Genomic DNA, 21399 nt, shown 5'->3' with positions numbered 1-21399 from the left:
TGGGCTACTCGTCTGACAAATACTCCGAACTTGCTATTGGATCCACACCCGTTTAGGTACAACAGCCGCCTTCTACCTCTCCTTCTACATATTAACATTATTTATAATTTTGAAGATGTTTGTTCGTCTGTCATTCAAAAAATGATTCCGACAAGCTTGACCCCGAAACTGCGCACAGTGAAGGTATTGGCACTAGAATCTATCGGGCCCAACCTGGAGCAAGTTGTCAGTTTCCTGAGATGCTTTCCGTGCCTGGAGAAGCTATATATCGAGGTGATGTTCCTTTCCTGTTAAATGTTAACCATAAGGGAGTTCAATTTGTGAGACCTTTTTCCAAGTTTACAATGACAATGTACTACAATTTCTCAAGGTTCTTTTGGAGGATTTCAGTACATACATGCCCCCCCATATTGGTTGCTTCATCCATATGGTTACATTCAATAAGCATTTCTCCTTTGGATTCATCTGTACTTGTTTTCTTAAGGAACTTTTCATCCACTCCAACCTCTTGTGAAGAAGGCTACATTTTTCTAGAATGTAATCAAATTCCCATGTTAATCATGTCAGATCGAAGATGGCATGTTAGTGCATTTTACAAATCCTTCAAACCAAATAACTAGTCCTGTAGTAATGTCCAAAACTGCATGTAGGCACTAACACGCTTTCTTCTTTTGCGGATAAGATTAGGCCCAGTGGTGGATAATGTGATACAATATAACAATCACGTTGAATGCCTAGATCTACATCTCTTAGAAATTACTTTGAACTCCTACCGAGGGACCTTACCGGAGATTATATTCACCAGGTTCTTTGTTCTCAGAGCAAGGGTGCTGAAGGAAATGAGGTTTGCCCTACATTTATTTCGCAAAAATGAATGGTCTGTTGATCAGTGCCGGCGCCTGCGGCAGAATGGAGTAGGCTCCAAAAATGATGAATTTCATTTTGGAACTTCAGATGACAGAGTAATCGGAAGTCATCGGGTCAACCCCATACATGACTTCTTAGTGGGTGACCCTTTTGCAAAAATTGTGAGGTTCCGAAGCCAGACTTAGAAGCGCTGATATTAGTTTGAACCTCTCTAATATCCATGTTCAAGGCATCAGTGCGAGCGTTTGCTGCTGATGAGCTAAATTTCATTTCTAATATCGGTTTGAACCTTGTAATCTTCGAATTTGAGCCATATAACTCTGGAATTTGAACCTTGTAACATTTCGAGCTTTTGTGGTACAATCATTGAAATGGCATCGTATGAGACTCGTATATTGCTAGCACTATTTTGACCTTAATATGCAATGGTCTTAGATTTTATTACCATTCTCGAATCAGTTTACCTTGTCGATCTCACAGCACACGATCTTTATAGCTAACTCGACTGTGATCTTCGACAATATTGCAGACAGTTAGTTTCTTCCACCGTGTGCACTGTAGAGCGCAGAATTAATTATCGCACTCGAGTGTCCATCATCACCCTTCTCTGTAACTTTGACCTCATCACCCAAGGGTAAACTTATGACCGAAGTCATTCCACACACTTCATTTTTACAAAGCTTTTTGCCAATAAACGCCCACGATTTGTCCCTCTTCTAGCCGACGCGTGGCCAAACTAGCCAGGCGGGAAGCTTGCGCGGTAAACAGTGCGGTAGCGTGGGAACAGGCTCTTCGAGCCCACGCTTGGGGTGCGGTGTTGTCAAGCATGCACTGGATTCTGGAATCCTCCGCTATGAACGTCGTGACAAGACGTGACGATTACAGGCCGGCCGGCCCCCATTTATTACAGTGGACATTTAACCTACCCTTGTGTCTCTTCAACCTTTCGATCACGCCCCACCATTGCAAGAAGCACACCCACCACGAGAAATTCTTAGAGGGTATCCTGCGCGGCTCCAATGGCGCTCCGAGCGGCTGCCGACGATGAGCAGCAGTTCACCATGCATGCCGTGGTGGACACGCACAGAAGGTTCATGGACCTCTCGGTGGTGTACACCAACGACCCGGTCTGGGCGGAGCACTCCATCCACATCATGGAGCTGTTACTTACCGAGGAGAAGTACAAGGTAATCGGGTTCGACCTCGAGTACACCCGCGCTCGCGCCGGGTCTCATCCCAAGGTCGTCGTTGCCCAGATGTGTGTGCGCCACCACGTCCTCGTCTACCACTGCTGCCTGGCCACAAGGCCTTGCGAGTGTTTGATACGTCCATTTTGCATCATGCTTTTATATCGATATTTATTGCATTATGGGCTATTATTACAAATATATCACAATACTTATGCCTATTCTCTCTTATTTTACAAGGTTTACATGAAGAGGGAGAATGCCGACAGCTGGGATTCTGGGCTGGAAAAGAAGCAAATATGAGAGACCTATTCTGCACATCTCCAAAAGTCCTGAAACTCCACGGGAGCACTTTTCAGAATATATAAAAAATATTGGGCGCAAGAAGTACCAGAGGTGGGCCACCCACCAGACACGAGGGTGGGGGCGCCCCCTACCCCCTGGGCGCGCCCCCTGCCTCGTGGGCCCCCTGGTGGCCCTCCAGTGCCCATCTTCTGTTATATGAAGTCTTTCGTCCGAGGAAAAATCATAAGCAAGTTCACGGGACGAAACTCCGCCGCCACGAGGCGGAACCTTGGCGGAACCAATCTAGGGCTCCGGCTGAGCTGTTCTGCCGGGGAAATCATCGCCATCGTCATCACCAACGATCCTCTCATCGGGAGGGGGTCAATCTCCATCAACATCATCACCAGCACCATCTCATCTCAAACCCTGGTTCATTGATACGTCTCCAATGTATCTATAATTTTTTTATTGTTCCATGCTATATTATATCCTGTTTTGGACATTATTGGGCTTTATTATACACTTTTATATTATTTTTGGGACTAACCTATTAACCGGAGACCCAGCCCAGAATTGCCCTTTTTTGCCTATTTCAGAGTTTCGCAGAAAAAGAATATCAAACGGAGTCCAGACGGAATGAAACCTTCGGGAACGTGATTTTCAGAATGAACATGATCCAGAGGACTTGGACCCTACGTCAAGAAAGCAACCAGGAAGGCACGAGGTAGGGGGCGTGCCTACCCCCCCCCCCAGGCACGCCCTCCACCCTCGTGGGGCCCATGTTGCTCCACCGACGTACTTCTTCCTCCTATATATACCTACGTACCCCCAAACTACCATATACGGAGCCAAAACCCTAATTCCACCACCGTAACTTTCTGTACCCGTGAGATCCCATCTTGGGGCCTTTTCCGGAGCTCCGCCGAAGGGGGCATCGATCACGGAGGGCTTCTACATCATCACCATAGCCTCTCCGATGAAGTGTGTGTAGTTTACTTCAGACCTTCGGGTCCATAGTTATTAGCTAGATGGCTTCTTCTCTCTTTTTGGATCTCAATACAAAGTTCTCCCCCTCTCTTGTGGAGATCTATTCGATGTAATCTTCTTTTGCGGTGTGTTTGTTGAGACCGATGAATTGTGGGTTTATGATCAAGTTTATCTATGAACAATATTTGAATCTTCTCTGAATTATTTTATGTATGATTGGTTATCTTTGCAAGTCTCTTCGAATTATCAGTTTGGTTTGGCCTACTAGATTGATCTTTCTTGCAATGGGAGAAGTGCTTAGCTTTGGGTTCAATCTTGCGGTGTCCTTTCCCAGTGACAGTAGGGGCAGCAAGGCACATATTGTATTGTTGCCATCGAGGATAACAAGATGAGGTTTATTTCATATTGCATGGGTTTATCCCTCTACATCATGTCATCTTGCTTAAAGCGTTACTCTGTTCTTTTGAACTTAATACTCTAGATGCATGTTGGATAGCGGTCGATGTGTGTAGTAATAGTAGTAGATGCAGGCAGGAGTCGGTCTACTTGTCTCGGACGTGATGCCTATATACATGATCATACCTAGATATTCTCATAAATATGCTCGATTCTGTCAATTGCTCAACAGTAATTTGTTTACCCACTGTAATACTTATGCTCTCGAGAGAAGCCACTAGTGAAACCTATGGCCCCCGGGTCTATTTTCCATCATATTAATCTTCCGTCAACAAGCTATTTCCTTTTCCGTTTATTTTTCTTTCTTTACTTTGCATCTTTATCATAAAAATACCAAAAATATTATCTTATCATATCTATCAGATCTCACTTTCGTAAGTGACCGTGAAGGGATTGACAACCCCTTTATTGTGTTGGTTGCGAGGATTTTATTTGTTTGTGTAGGTGCGAGGGACTCGTGCGTGGCCTCCTACTGGATTGATACCTTGGTTCTCAAAAACTGAGGGAAATACTTACGCTACTTTGCTGCATCACCCTTCCTCTTCAAGGGAAAACCAACGCAGTGCTCAAGAGGTAGCAAGAAGGATTTCTGGCGCCGTTGCTGGGGAGTTTACGCAAAAGTCAACATACCAATTACCCATCACTAACCCTTATCTCCCACATTACATTATTTGCCATTTGCCTATCATTTTCCTCTCCCCCACTTCACCCTTGTCGTTTTATTTGCCCTCTCTCTCCGTCCTCCTTCTCTTTCCCTATTTGCCTCTTCTTTTGTTTGCCTTCTTCCCGTATGTATCCTTGTTTGTGTTTCCATGTGCCTTCTATTTGCTTGCATCTTTGCTTGCTAAAAATCTATTGATATGGATCCACTTAAAGTGTTCTACTTAGATCATCTTCAATCCTTATGCGCTCGTGCTGATACCCCAACTAGCCTAGTTGATGGGAAATCTTTAGATGAGCATGCTCATTTTGTGCGTCACCGTTTGTCTGAAAAAGGGAGACTCTTATGGAATCAAATAAACATATTGTTGTGTTATGCTTGGAATCTTTGTGAAATTTGTGATTTTACTTGTTGCTCTAAGAACCCTAAAAAACACCTCCCCTGCCTATGTGAATTTAATGATATTGAAATCTTATCTTCCTATGCAAAGGGTGTTTATAGTTACTACGATATCGAACGAATTGAAGAATTTGTTGCTTTTAAGGGTGCTTATGAAGTTGCTTCTTTGATTGAAAAATATGATATTACTCTCTACGAATCTGAAATTTTTGACATACTTAAATATTGCTATGAAAACTATGCTCATAATGTCTATGTCAAAGAATTTATTGAAAGAATGACTGTTGCTTCGGAAGAAAATAATGATATGCATGAATCTATAGATAATTATGATTCCAATGATTTGATTGAAATATCCCTTGATGAACATGATGCTTGCTATTCTTGTGGCCATGATGCCAATATTTATGAAGATGAATTTAGTATAGTTCCCTATGTTAAACATGAGATCGTTGCTATTGCACCCATACTTAATAGTTCGTTCGATGAAAAGCATGATTGCAATGATGTTATTATAAATTCTCTTAATGTCAATTGTGTTAATGATATGCAAAACCCTAAGCTTGGGGATGCTAGTTTTGCTATGACTACTATTTGTTGCAATGATCATGATTGGGGTGATTCTTCTTTTGATCTTGAAAATTTATTTAACCCCATGATGAATATGAGATTGATAATAGTGTTTGCAATATTATTGAAAGTGGGTTTGGAAGAGTGTCAACTTTATATCCCACATATTTGGAGAATGTTCAATCTTATGAAGTTTTTGATAAAAGTGGGTTTGGAGAGGTCATGACTTTAGTTAATGTTAATCCCACTATTTTGGAAGAGTGTCAACTTTGCATACATCTGGATCTTGTTAAGAATATGTTTTGTGATAGCTATATTGTTGAATTTGCTTATGATCCTACATCTAATTATTATGAGAGAGGAAAATATGGTTATAGAAATTTTCGTGTTACTAGATTACCTCTCATTATGTTGAGATTGTTATTGTTTCTTTCCGCTTTCTTGCATATGCTAGTTTTTGCTTTCCTACATAATTTGTTTGCCTATAAGATGCCTATGCATAGGAAGTATGTTAGACTTAGATGTGTTTGTCACGTATTCTATGATGCTCTCGTTGTGCTTCAATTCTTATCTTTCATGTGAGCATCATTGAAATATTATGCCTAGCTAGGGGCGTTAAACGATAGCGCTTGTTGGGAGGCAACCCAATTTTATTTTTATTTCTTGCTTTTTTCTCCTGTTTAGTAATAAATAATTTATCTAGACTCTGTTTTGGTTGTGTTTTTTGTGTTTATTTGGTGTTTGTGCCAAGTAGAACCGTTGAGAAGACTTGGGGAAAGTCTTTTTAATCTTGCTGTAAAAAACAGAAACTTTAGCGCTCACGAGAATTTCTGCCATTTTTATTTGGAAAGTGATATTTAGTTAATTCTTTTTTCAGATGATTAATATATAAATTCCTCACGTCCATAAATTTATTTTAGAATTTTTGGGATTCCAGAACTTGCGCTAGCTACAGATTACTACAGACTGTTCTGTTTTTGACATATTCTGTTTTTCGTGTGTTGTTTGCTTATTTTGATGAATCTATGGCTAGTAAAATAGTTTATAAACCATATAGAAGTTGGAATACAGTAGTTTTAACACCAATATAAATAAATAATTAGTTAATTACAGTACCTTGAAGTGGTGTTTTGTTTTCTTTCGCTAACGGAGCTTACGAGATTTTCTACTTTAAGTTTTGTGTTGTGAAGTTTTCAAGTTTTGGATGAAAGATTTGATGGATTATGGAACAAGAAGTGGCAAGAGACTAAGATTGGGTATGCCCATGGCACCCCAATATAATCTAAGCACACCTAAAAGCCCAAGCTTGGGGATGCCCCGGAAGGCATCCCCTCTTTCGTCTACTTCCATCGATAACTTTACTTGGAGCTATATTTTTATTTACCACATGATATGTGTTTTGCTTGGAGCGTCTTGTATTATTTGAGTCTTTATTTGTTAGTTTTCCACAATCATCCTTTCTGTACACACCTTTTGAGAGAGACACACATGATTCGGAAATTGTTAGAATACTCTATGTGCTTCACTTATATCTTTTGAGTTATATAGTTTTTGCTCTAGTGCTTCACTAATATCTTTTAGGGCATGGTGGTGGATTTTTTTTATAGAAACTATTGTTATCTCATGCTTCACTTAGATTATTTTGAGAGTCCTACAAAACAGCGTGGTAATTTTCTTTAATTATTTTAGGCATTCAAGATTAATAAAAAAATCTTATGAGTGCGTTGAATACTATGAGAAGTTTGATACTTGATAATTGTTTTGAGATATGGAGATGATGATATTAGAGTCGTGCTAGTTGAGTAGTTGTGAATTTGAGAAATGCTTGTGTTGAAGTTTGTGATTCCCATAGCATGCACGTATGGTGAACCGTCATGTGAAGAAGTTGGAGCATGATTTATTTATTGATTGTCTTCCTTATGAGTGGCGGTCGGGGACGAGCGATGGTCTTTTCCTACCAATATATCCCCCTAGGAGCATGCGCATAGTACTTTGCTTTGATAACTAATAGATTTTTGCAATAAGTATGTGAGTTCTTTATGACTAATGTTGAGTCCATGGATTATACGCACTCTCACCCTTCCACCATTGCTAGCCTCTCTAATACCGCGCACCTTTCGCCAGTATCATACACCCACCATATACCTTACCCAAAACAGCCACCATACCTACCTATCATGGCATTTCCATAGCCATTCCGAGATATATTGTCATGCAACTTTCCACCGTTCTGTTTACTATGACACGCTCCATCATTGTCATATTGCTTTGCATGATCATGTAGTTGACATTTTAGTTGTGGCAAAGCCACCGTTCATAATTCTTTCGTACAAGTCACTCATGCATCATTGCTATCCCGGTATACCACCGGAGGCATTCATATAGAGTCATACTTTGTTCTAGTATCGAGTTGTAATCATTGAGTTGTAAATAAATAGAAGTGTGATGATCATCATTCATAGAGTATTATCCCAAAAAAAGAGAAAGGCCAAAAAAAGGCCCCAATATATATATATAAAGGGACAATACTACTATCCTTTTTCCACACTTGTGCTTCAAAGTAGCACCATGATCTTCATGATAGAGAGTCTCCTATGTTATCACTTTCATATACCAGTGGGAATTTTTCATTATAGAACTTGGCTTGTATATTCCAATAATGGGTTTCCTCAAAATGCCCTAGATCTTTGTGAGCAAGCGAGTTGGATGCACACCCACTCAGTTCTTTTTGTTGAGCTTTCATATACTTATAGCTCTAGTGCATCCGTTGCATGGCAATCCCTACTCACTCACATTGATATCTATTAATGGGCATCTCCATAGCCCGTTGATACGCCTAGTTGATGTGAGACCATCTTCTCCCTTTTTGTCTTCTCCACGAACACCATTCTATTCCAAATATAGTGCTATGTCCATGGCTCGCGCTCATGTATTGCGTGAAGATTGAAAAAGTTTGAGAACACCAAAAGTATGAAACAATTGCTTGGCTTGTCATCGGGGTTGTGCATGATTTAAATACTTTGTGTGGTGAAGATGGAGCATAGCCAGACTATATGATTTTGTAGGGATAACTTTCTTTGGCCATGTTATTTTGAAGAGACATAATTGCTTAGTTAGTATGCTTGAAGTATTATTATTTCTATGTCAATATTGAACTTTTGTCTTGAATCTTTCAGATCTGAATATTCATACCACAATTAAGAGAATTACATTAAAATTATGCCAAGTAGCATTCCACATCAAAAAAATCTGTTTTTATCATTTACCTACTCGAGGACGAGCAGGAATTAAGCTTGGGGATGCTTGATACGTCTCCAACGTATCTATAATTTTTTATTGTTCCATGCTATATTATATCCTATTTTGGACATTATTGGGCTTTATTATACACTTTTATATTATTTTTGGGACTAACCTATTAACCGGAGGCCCAGCCCAGAATTGCCCTTTTTTGCCTATTTCGGAGTTTCGCAGAAAAAGAATATCAAACAAAGTCCAAACGGAATGAAACCTTCGGGAACGTGATTTTCGGAACGAACATGATCCAGAGGACTTGGACCCTACGTCCAGAAAGCAACCAGGAAGGCACGAGGTAGGAGGCACGCCTACCCCCCCCCCCCGGGCGCGCCCTCCACCCTCGTGGGGCCCATGTTGCTCCACCGACGTACTTCTTCCTCCTATATATACCTACGTACCCCCAAACTACCAGATACGGAGCCAAAACCCTAATTCCACTGCCGTAACTTTCTGTACCCGTGAGATCCCATCTTGGGGCCTTTTTTGGAGCTCCGCCGGATGGGGCATCAATCACGGAGGGCTTCTACATCATCACCATAGCCTCTCCGATGAAGTGTGAGTAGTTTACTTCAGACCTTCGGGTCCATAGTTATTAGCTAGATGGCTTCTTCTCTCTTTTTGGATCTCAATACAAAGTTCTCCCCCTCTCTTGTGGAGATCTATTCAATGCAATCTTCTTTTGCGGTGTGTTTGTTGAGACCGATGAATTGTGGGTTTATGATCAAGTTTATCTATGAACAATATTTGAATCTTCTCTGAATTATTTTATGTATGATTGGTTATCTTTGCAAGTCTCTTCGAATTATTAGTTTGGTTTCGCCTACTAGATTGATCTTTCTTGCAATGGGAGAAGTGCTTAGCTTTGGGTTCAATCTTGCGGTGTCCTTTCCCAGTGACAGTAGGGGCAGCAAGGCACGTATTGTATTGTTGCCATCGAGGATAACAAGATGGGGTTTATTTCATATTGCATGAGTTTATCCCTCTACATCATGTCATCTTGCTTAAAGCGTTACTCTGTTCTTTTGAACTTAATACTCTAGATGCATGCTGGATAGCGGTCGATGTGTGGAGTAATAGTAGTAGATGCAAGCAGGAGTCGGTCTACTTGTCTCGGATGTGATGCCTATATACATGATCATACCTAGATATTCTCATAACTATGCTCAGTTCTGTCAGTTGCTCAACAGTAATTTGTTTACCCACAGTAATACTTGTGCTCTCGAGAGAAGCCACTAGTGAAACCTATGGCCCCCGGGTCTATTTTCCATCATATTAATCTTCCGTCAACAAGCTATTTCCTTTTCCGTTTATTTTGCTTTCTTTACTTTGCATCTTTATCATAAAAATACCAAAAATGTTATCTTATCATATCTATCAGATCTCACTTTTGTAAGTGACCGTGAAGGGATTGACAACCCCTTTATTGCGTTGGTTGCGAGAATTTTATTTGTTTGTGTAGGTGCGAGGGACTCGTGCGTGGCCTCCTACTGGATTGATACCTTGGTTCTCAAAAACTGAGGGAAATACTTACGCTACTTTGTTGCATCACCCTTTCCTCTTCAAGGGAAAACCAACACAGTGCTCAAGAGGTAGCATTCATCTCCTATATCCAATCTTTGTATCCAAACCTCAGATTGGTACCTATGGGTTGCTAGTAGTGTTGATTACTCCTTGTAGTTGATGCTAGTTGGTTTACTTGGTGGATGATCATATGTTCAGATCCATTATGCATATTAATACCCCTCTATTTATGAACATGAATATGCTTTGTGAGTAGTTACGTTTGTTCCTGAGGATATGGGAGAAGTCTTGCTATAAGTAGTCATGTGAATTTGGTATTCGTTCGATATTTTGATGAGATGTATGTTGTCATCCCTCTAGTGGTGTCATGTGAACGTCAACTACATGACACTTCACCATTGTTTGGGCCTAGAGGGAGGCATTGGGAAGTAATAAGTAGATGATGGGCTGCTAGAGTGACTGAAGCTTAAACCTTAGTTTATGCGTTGCTTCGTAAGGGGCTGATTTGGATCCATATGTTTCATGCTATGGTTAGGTTTACCTTAATACTTCTGTTGTAGTTGAGGATGCTTGCAATGGGGGTTAATCATAAGTGGGATGCTTGTCCAAGTAAGGACAGTACCCAAGGACCGGTCCACCCACATATCAAATTATCAAAGTACCGAACGTGAATCATATGAACGTGATGAAAACTAGCTTGACGATAATTCCCATGTGCCCTCGGGAGCGCTTTCCTTCATATAAGAGTTTGTCCAGGCTTGTCCTTTGCTACAAAAAGGATTGGGCCATCTTTCTGCACCTTATTTACTTTTATTACTTGCTACTCATTACAAACTACCTTATCACAAAACTATCTATTACCGATAATTTCAGTGTTTGCAGAGAATACCTTACTGAAAACTGCTTATCATTTCCTTCTGCTCCTCATTGGGTTCGACACTCTTACTTATCGAAAAGCTATGATAGATCCCCTACACTTGTGGGTCATCAGTGTTTCGCCAGGTTTGTCAACAGCCCCCACTACATGTTCACTACGGTGGACATCACCAATGATGTAAAGGCACTCGAGAATTCGGGCATCGCCTGCTAGAATCTTGTCGACATCCAGGGTCAATACAAGATCAGGGGCAGCAAGGAGCATGAGAAGGACTCACTGGTTCACCTCACCGAGGCCATCATCGACCCCTACTACAGAGACATGAAGGATTCGTGCAACAAGGACAAGCGTGCTTGGCACTCGGCCTGCATGGAGAAACTCGTCAAAGCTCACGTCGTGTACGTGGCCAAGGAGGCGTACACGAGCTACGACATGTACAGGTGGATCATTGACATGAGGAAGTCCCTCCTTCCCTAAAACGGTCCAGGGATCCAGCCGGAAGCAGAGCAATGGCAAGCGTCGTCACAACAAATAAGTAGATGATTAGATCCTCGTTTCTCCTACTTTAGTATGCATGTAATTGCTTTCTTTGGTGTGTGGAAATATTATGTGTGTAGTCACTTGTGTAATTGTATGCTTAATTTGGTTATGCAATGATGTCTTTTTAAGTATATATGTTGATGCTGTAGACAGAGCGTAGATGTTGTGCGGACAAAGAAAATCACATCGCACACGGACTAAACAATGGAACCCGTCGGTGATGTTTTCATCAATCACTCACAATTGTATACCAGCAATCGTTTGCTCACAACACACATGGCTTGTTAGCATTAATCGTCTGTGTCGTTATCGGTCTTCGCACACGTCTCCGATTACAGACCTGTTTGCCTCGTATCACACACATCTTGTTCATTTGAACCGTTTCTGTTCTCATGTATCAACGCAAACAGTTCATCCGAGTGAACCGCATGCCGTATATCGCACACACCTTTGATCTGGCTGGCTGTTTCTTTTGTGTTGCCTAATCACAAACAGTTCATCTGAGTGAACCGTATACTGTGTATCGCACACTCCTTCATCTGGTTGCCCGTTTCTTTTGTTCCTCCTCATCGCAAACAGTTCATTGAACTGAACTCTATGCCCTTCATCGCACACGCAAATAAAATATGACCCATGTTTGATGCATCCATCGTCGCAAACGTTTTATACATTTCTAACGGTTTTCATACAGCACCGTTTGCGATTATTGCATCGCACACAGTTTCTCGAAGGGTCTCTGATCATAGTGTCGCGTTAGCAGCATCATGCATAGTGTACCCTACTTCCTGCTTGATTGACTTTGATGAGTATAGGGGTTACAAGAGTCGATATACCTCGAGATCGTAATGGCTAAATCCTAGATGTATGGCCTATATGATTTATGATAGCCTCTATAGACTAAACCCTCCGGTTTATATAGACACCGAAGGGGCCTAGGGTTGTACAGAGTCGGTTTACAGAGAAAGGAAACTACATATCCGGATGTTAGGCTTGCCATCCACGCAAAGGAGAGTCCCACCCGGGCATGGGGAAAGGCCTTCTATCTTGTATCTTCATGGCCCATCAGTCCGGCCCATGCTACACAACCCGGAGACCCGAGGACCCCATAATCCAGGACTCCCTCACCCACCCCTCCCCCGTTTTTTAGTAACATCTCCCCTGTTAGTAAAATGGTGGCCACAACGTGTTTGGCAATATCTGGGAGGGGAAATGGGAGTTTAGAGTAGGGAATTGTATTGAGATTAGACATGGGATGAGACGTTTTATTCCCAATCCTCTATTTAGCACATAATAGGAATTATGTGTGAGATATGAGGAGAAACTGTATTCCCTTGTTTGATTCATGGGAATTAGCGAGGAACTAGACATGGAAAGTTAACGTAAGTTATGATTAAGGGCTAAGATTGACTCACTAAAACAATTCCCTTCTGATTCCCTCCTCCTCCATGTTAATAAAACGGTGGAGTTGGAGTCTAAAGTCCCATGCCTATTCTCAGTGGGTGGAGATGATCATGGAATGTGTGTCATTTGTAAGTTATAGAGTTCGCTTTAACGGCACTGAAACAGATGAGTTCTCACCCACAAGGGGCCTTAGACAGGGGGGGGGGCTTATCCCCATATCTCCTTTTGCTTTGCTCTGAAGGATTGTCTAGCTACTTGGCTCATGAAGAAGAAATTGGTAGGTTGGAAGGTGTTAGTATCTGCAGGAATGCCCCATCAATTTCACACCTCCTTTTTGTAGATGATTCTTTAATTCTCATGAGAGCAAATGCTCAGAATGCAACTACCCTCAATAAAGTGTTGGACACTTACTGTGGAAGCTCGGGACAACTTGTAAGTACACCAAAGTCAAGCATCTTTTTCAGTCCTAATACAAGTGTTAATATCAGAGAAGATGTTTGTAGAACTCTTGATATCTTAACAGAGGCGTTGTCAGATAAATATCTTGGTCTCCCAACTATTGTGGGAGTCGATAAGAGCGATTGCTTCCAACATCTTGTTGACAGAATCTGTCAAAGGTTGAAAGGCTGGAAGGAAAAGACACTGTCAATATAGGGAAAAGAGATTTTGGTAAAAGCAATAGCTTAAGCAATCCCCTCCTATGCCATGTCTGACTTCAAACTGCCTAAGGGGATTTGCAAGCTTATAAATGATGAGATCACAGGGTTTTGGTGGGGAGATAGTGAGGAAAAGAAGAAAATGCATTGGTTTGCATGGTGGAAAATGTGCATCCCAAAGAAGAAGGGGCTTGGGGTTCAGGGACCTTCACAGTTTTAATCTTGCTTTACTAGCAAAACAGTGTTGGCGACTTCACTAGAATCCAGACTCTTTGTGTGCAAGGATCCTTAATGCAAAGTACTATCCCGGTGGAAATATTCTTGAAGCGGGACCAAAGAAAGGTTCCTCGTTCATGTGGCAAAGCATTGTTTCGGGTATTCAAACATTCAAGAGGGGACACATATGGCGTGTTGGGAACGGGGCGCATATCAATATATGGAATGATCCCTGGATTCCAAGTAGTGAAACCCGGAAGGTTATTACACCAAGAGGACAAACGATGATAGATAAAGTTGAGGACTTAATTGATCCAAACTCTAGTCAATGGGATGAAGAGATCTTATGATCAGTTTTATCACCCGTGGATGTGCACAGAATTCTGCAAATACCACTTCGGATTGAAATACTGGAGGACTTCGTGGCCTGGCACCACACTCGGTCTGATATGTTTATCGTAAGATCTGCATATCATGCTGAATTTCATCACCAATTCGGGAGCAACTGGAACCGGAGTGCGGGAGCGGGCAACAGTCACCAATGTGAATCGTGGGGGAGAGTTTGGGGGCTTAAGCTACCGGGGAAGGTGAAACATTTTGTATGGAAGGTTATGAGGGGAGTACTGCCCTGTCTAGGCATGCTAGCAGGGAGACATATCCCAACGATGCCCCAGTGCCCGTACTACATAATTGGATATGAAGACTCGCAACATTGCTTATTTACTTGCGACCGAGCCTTGGATATATGGAAGGAACTGGGGCTGAAAGAGGAGGTACGAAAAACAGTCCTTGAAGATCGGTCTGGTGCGATCACTATGGACAGCTTTATGAGACGAGATGAGCTACTTGGCTAGATTCCTTTGGCAGAACTAGTGGAAGTTGCGAGCTGGTATATTTGGTGGCAAAGGCAACAGCTTATAAAAGGAGAATCCGTTAGACTGCCAAATTGTACTGCCATTTCTATCAAAGTTTTAGCGAGGAACTTCGTACGAGCTGCTGATACGTCTCCAACGTATCTATAATTTTTATTGCTCCATGCTATATTACCTACTGTTTTGGACTATATTGGGCTTTATTTTCCATTTTTATATTATTTTTGGGACTAACCTATTAACCGGAGGCCAAGCCCAGAATTGTTGTTTTTGCCTATTTCAGTGTTTCGGAGAAACAGAATATCAAACGGAGTCCAAACGGAATGAAACCTTCGGGAACGCGATTTTCTCATCAGATAAGACCCAGGAGACTTGGACCCTCCATCAAGAAAGCCATGAGGCAGTCACGAGGGTGGAGGCCCCCCCTAGGGCGCACCCCCTGCCTCGTGGGCCCCTCGAAGCTCCACCGACGTACTCCTTCCTCCTATATATACCTACGTACCCCCAAACGATCAGATACGGAGCCAAAAACCTAATTCCACCGCCGCAACTTTCTGTATCCACGAGATCCCATCTTGGGGCCTGTTCCGGAGCTCCGCCGGAGGGGGCATCGATCACGGAGGGCTTCTACATCATCATCCAAGCCCCTCTGATGAAGTGTGAGTAGTTTACTTCAGACCTATGGGTCCATAGTTAGTAGCTAGCTGGCTTCTTCTCTCTTTTTGGATCTCAATACAATGTTCTCCCCCTCTCTCGTGGAGATTTATTCGATGTAATCTTATTTTTGCGGTGTGTTTGTTGAGACCGATGAATTGTGGGTTTATGATCTAGTCTATCTATGAATAATATTTGAATCTTCTCTGAATTCTTTTATGTATGATTGGTTATCTTTGCAAGTCTCTTCGAATTGTCAGTTTGGTTTGGCCTACTAGATTGATTTTTCTTGCCATGGGAGAAGTGCTTAGCTTTGGGTTCGATCTTGCGGTGTCCTTTCCCAGTGACAGAAGGGGCAGCAAGGCACGTATTGTATTGTTGCCATCAAGGATAACAAGATGGGGTTTTTATCATATTGCATGAAACTATCCCTCTACATCATGTCATCTTGCTTAAGGTGTTACTCTGTTTTTAACTTAATACTCTAGATGCATGCTGGATAGCAGTCGATGAGTGGAGTAATAGTAGTAGATGCAGGTAGGAGTCGGTCTACTTGTCTCAAACGTGATGCCTATATACATGATCATACCTAGATATTCTCATAACTATGCTCAATTCTGTCAATTGCTCAACAGTAATTTGTTCACCCACCGTAGAATACTTATGCTCTTGAGAGAAGCCACTAGTGAAACCTATGGCCCCCGGGTCTCTTTCTCATCATATCAATCTCCATCACTTTATTATTGCTTTGCTTTTTTACTTTGCCTTTTACTTTTCACTTTGCATCTCTATACCAAAAATACCAAAAATATTATTTATCATCTCTATCAGATCTCACTTTCGTAAGTGACCGTGAAGGGATTGACAACCCCTAAGCGTGTTGGTTGCGTTGAGCTATTGTTTTTGTGTAGGTACGAGGGACTCGCGCGTAGCCTCCTACTGGATTGATACCTTGGTTCTCAAAAACTGAGGGAAATACTTACGCTACTTTGCTGCATCATCCTCTCCTCTTCGGGGAAATCCAACGCAGTGCTCAAGACGTAGCAAGAAGAATTTCCGGCGCCGTTGCTGGGGAGTCTGCGCAAAATTCAATATACCAAGTACCCATCACAATCCCTATCTCCCGCATTACATTATTTGCCATTTGCCTCTCGTTTTCCTCTCCCCCACTTCACCCTTGCCGTTTTATTCGCCCTCTCTCTCTCTATCCTCCCTCTCTATTTGCCTCTTTTGCCCGTTTCTTGTTTGTCGTATGGTTGCAATAGTTGTTTATTTGTTACTAAACAGAGAACCTAAGATCTATGGATCCTCATCCACTTGCTAATCTTTTTAAGAGATCCAATTATGATGAACCAATTGCTAGTGAGTTTTGTGCACTAGATTATCTTTATGAAGTTTTGCTTGAAATTCGTGAATCTGAAAAGTGTGATGAATTACTTTATGAAGTGATTCACGATAAATCTTTGAATAAAAAGCATGATCGCAATGATTTTACTATAAATTCTCTTGATGTCAATTGTGCTAATAATATGCAAAACCCTAAGCTTGGGGATGCTAGTTTTGCTATGTCTACTACTTGTTGTAATGATCATGATTGAGGTGATTGTTCTTATGATATTGAAAATTTATTTAAGCCCCATGATGAATATGATATTGATAATAGTGTTTGCAATCTTATTGAAAGTGGGTTTGGAAAGGTCATGACTTTAGTTAATGTTAATCCCACTATTTTGGAAGAGTGTCAACTTTGCATGCATATGGATCGTGTTGAAAATATTTTGTGTGATAGCTATTTTGTTGAATTTGCTTATGATCCCTCATGCAATTATTATGAGAGAGGAAAATATGGTGGTAGAAATTTTCATGTTACTAAATTACCTCTTGTTATGTTGAGATTGCTATTGTTTCTTTCCGCTTCCTTGCATATGCTAGTTTTTGCTTGCCTTGACAATTTGTTTGCCTATAAAATGCCTATGCATAGGAAGTATGTTAGACTTAGATGTGTTTGTCACTTGTTTTATGATGCTCTCTTTGTGCTTCAATACTTGTCTTTCATGTGAGCATCATTAAAATTATCAATGCCTAGCTTTAAGGATTTAAAGAAAAGTGCTTGTTGGGAGACAACCCAATATTTATCCTTCCTGCTATTCAATAAATAATTTATTTAGCCTCTGTTTTGCTTGTGTTTTTTTGTGTTTAATTAGTGTTTGTGCCAAGTAGAACCGTTGGGAAGACTTGGGAAAAGTCTTGTTGAACTTGCTGTAAAAAACAGAAACTTTAGCGCTCACGAGAACTGCTGTCATTTTTATTTGGAGAGTGCTATTTAGTTAATTCTTTTTGCAGATGATTAGAAGATAAATTCCTCACGTCCAGAAATTTATTTTAGAATTTTTGGGGTTCCAGATCTTGCGCTAGCTACAGATTACTACAGACTGTTCTGTTTTTGACAGATTCTGTTTTTCGTGTGTTGTTTGCTTATTTTGATGAATCTATAGCTAGTAAAATAGTTTACAAACCATAGAGAAGTTGGAATACAGTAGGTTTAACACCAATATAAATAAAGAATGAGTTCATTACAGTACCTTGAAGTGGTCTTTTGTTTTCTTTTGCTAACGAAGCTCACGAGATTTTCTACTTTAAGTTTTGTGGTGTGAAGTTTTCAAGTTTTGGGTAAAGATTTGATGGATTATGGAACAAGGAGTGTCAAGAGCCTAAGATTGGGGATTCCCATGGCACCCCCAAGATAATCTAAGGACACCTAAAAGCCAAAGCTTGGGGATGCCCCGGAAGGCATCCCCTCTTTCGTCTATTTCTATCGGTAACTTTACTTGGAGCTATATTTTTATTCACCATATGATATGTGTTTTGCTTGGAGCATATTTTATGATTTGAGTCTTTTCTTGTTAGTCTACCACAATCATCCTTGCTATACACACCTTTTGAGAGAGCCATGCATAATTTGGAATTTGATAGAATACTCTATGTGCTTCACTTATATCTTTTGAGCTCTATAGTTTTACTCTAGTGCTTCACTTATATCTTTTGAGTTTTATAGGTTTGCTCTAGTGCTTCACTTATATCTTTTAGAGCATGGTGCTGGATTTGTTTTATAGAAACTATTGATCTCTCATGCTTCACTTAGATTATTTTGAGAGTCTTAATAGCATGGTAATTTGCTTAATAATAATATGCTTGGTATTCAAGATTTGTAAAACTTTCTTTTGAGTGCGTTGAATACTAAGAAAAAAAATTGATGCTTGATAATTGTTTTGAGATATGAGGATGGTGATATTAGAGTCATGCTAGTTGAGTAGTTGTGAATTTGAGAAATGCTTGTGTTAAAGTTTGTGATTCCCGTAGCATGCACGTATGGTGAACCGTTATGTGATGAAGTCGGAGCATGATTTATTTATTGATTGTCTTCCTTATGGGTGGTGGTCGGGGACGAGCGATGGTCTTTTCCTACCAATCTATCCCCCTAGGAGCATGCGCGTAATACTTTGCTTTGATAACTTCTAGATTTTTGCAACAAGTATACGGGTTATTTTTGACTAATGTTGAGTCCATGGATTATACGCACTTTCCTTCCTTCCACCATTGCTAGCCTCTCTAATACCGCGCACTTTTCGCCGGTATCATACACCCACCAAATACCTTCCTCAAAACAGCTACCATACCTACCTATCATGGCATTTCCATAGCCATTCCGAGATATATTGACATGCAACTTTCCACCGCTCCGTTCATTATGACACGCTCCATCATTGTCATATTGCTAGCATGATCATGTACTTGACATCGTATTTGTGGCAAAGCCACCGTTCATAATTCTTTCATACATGTCACTCTTGATTCATTGCATATCCCGGTACACCGCCGGAGGCATTCATATAGAGTCATATTTTGTTCTAAGTATTGAGTTGTAATTATTGAGTTGTAAGAAAAATAAAAAGTGTGATGATCATCATTTTTAGAGCATTGTCCCAAGTGAGGAAAGGATGATGGAGACTATGATTCCCCCACAAGTCGGGATGAGACTCCGGACGAAAAAAAGAGGCCATAAAAAAAGAGAAGGCCCAAACAAAAAAATGAGAGAAAAAGAGAGAAGGGACAATGTTACTATCCTTTTACCACAGTTGTGCTTCAAAGTAGCACCATGATCTTCATGATAGAGGGTCTCTCATTCTGTCACTTTCATATACTAGTGGGAATTTTTCATTATATAACTTGGCTTGTATATTCCACTGTTCAAGATATCTTCCGATATGCCGATAAATCGGCCGATTTATCGCTTACCGCTGTCAGACCAATAAGATAAATCAGCCGATATGGCGATAAATCGGCCGATATGCCGATAAATTGGCCGATTTACCTCTTATCATGGGTCAACCGATAAGTTCCCGATAAGCAATATCCCCAACATTGGTATGTTCCAATGATGGGCTTCCTCAAAATGCCCTAGGTCTTCGTGAGCAAGTGAGTTGGATGCACACCCACTTAGTTTCTTTTGTTGAGCTTTCATATACTTATAGCTCTAGTGCATCCATTGCATGGCAATCTCTACTCACTCACATTGATATCTATTGATGGGCATCTCCATAGCTCGTTGATATGCCTAGTTGATGTGAGACTATCTTCCCCTCTTTCTTGTCTTCTCCACAACCACCATTCTATTCCACATATAGTGTTGTATCCATGGCTCACGCTCATGTATTGCGTAAAGATCGAAAAAGTTTTGAAAATATCAAAAGTATGAAACAATTGCTTGGCTTGTCATCGGGGTTGTGCATGATTTAAATACTTTATGTGGTGAAGATAGAGCATAGCCAGACTATATGATTTTGTAGGGATAGCTTTCTTTGGCCATGTTATTTTGAGAAGACATAATTGCTTTGTTAGTATGCTTGAAGTATTATTATTTTTATGTCAACATGAACTTCTGTCTTGAATCTTTTGAATATGAATATTCATACCACAGTTAAGAAGATTTACATTGAAATTATGCCAAGTAGCACTTCGCATCAAAAATTCTGTTTTTATCATTTACCTACTCGAGGACGAGCAGGAATTAAGCTTGGGGATGCTTGATACGTCTCCAACGTATCTATAATTTTTGATTGCTCCATGCTATATTACCTACTGTTTTGAACTATATTGGGCTTTATTTTCCACTTTTATATTATTTTTGGGACTAACCTATTAACCGGAGGCCCAGCCCAGAATTGTTGTTTTTTGCCTATTTCAGTGTTTCGGAGAAACAAAATATCAAACGGAGTCCGAACGGAATGAAACCTTCGGGAACGCGATTTTCTCATCAGATAAGACCCAGGAGACTTGGACCCTCCGTCAAGAAAGCCACGAGGCGGTCACGAGGGTGGAGGGCACGCCCCCTGCCTCGTGGGCCCCTTGAAGCTCCACCGACGTACTCCTTCCTCCTATATATACCTACGTACCCCCAAACGATCAGATACGGAGCAAAAAACCTAATTCCACCGCCGCAACTTTCTGTATCCACGAGATCCCATCTTGGGGCCTGTTCCGGAGCTCCGCCGGAAGGGGCATCGATCACGGAGGGCTTCTACATCATCACCATAGCCTCTCCGATGAAGTGTGAGTAGTTTACTTCAGACCTACGGGTCCATAGTTAGTAGTTAGATGACTTCTTCTGTCTTTTTGGATCTCAATACAATGTTCTCCCCCTCTCTCGTGGAGATCTATTCGATGTAATCTTCTTTTTGCGGTGTGTTTGTTGAGACCGATGAATTGTGGGTTTATGATCTAGTCTATCTATGAATAATATTTGAATCTTCTATGAATTATTTTATGTATGACTGGTTATCTTTGCAAGTCTCTTCGAATTATCAGTTTGGTTTGGCCTACTAGATTGATTTTTCTTGCCATGGGAGAAGTGCTTAGCTTTGGGTTCGATCTTGCGGTGTCCTTTCCCAGTGAC

This window comes from Triticum urartu, chromosome 2A, assembly GCF_056163025.1.
Source record: "Triticum urartu cultivar PI428250 chromosome 2A, HENAU_Tu73, whole genome shotgun sequence".
Taxonomy (NCBI): Eukaryota; Viridiplantae; Streptophyta; class Magnoliopsida; order Poales; family Poaceae; genus Triticum; species Triticum urartu.
Note: the sequence above shows the minus strand (reverse complement) of the source record.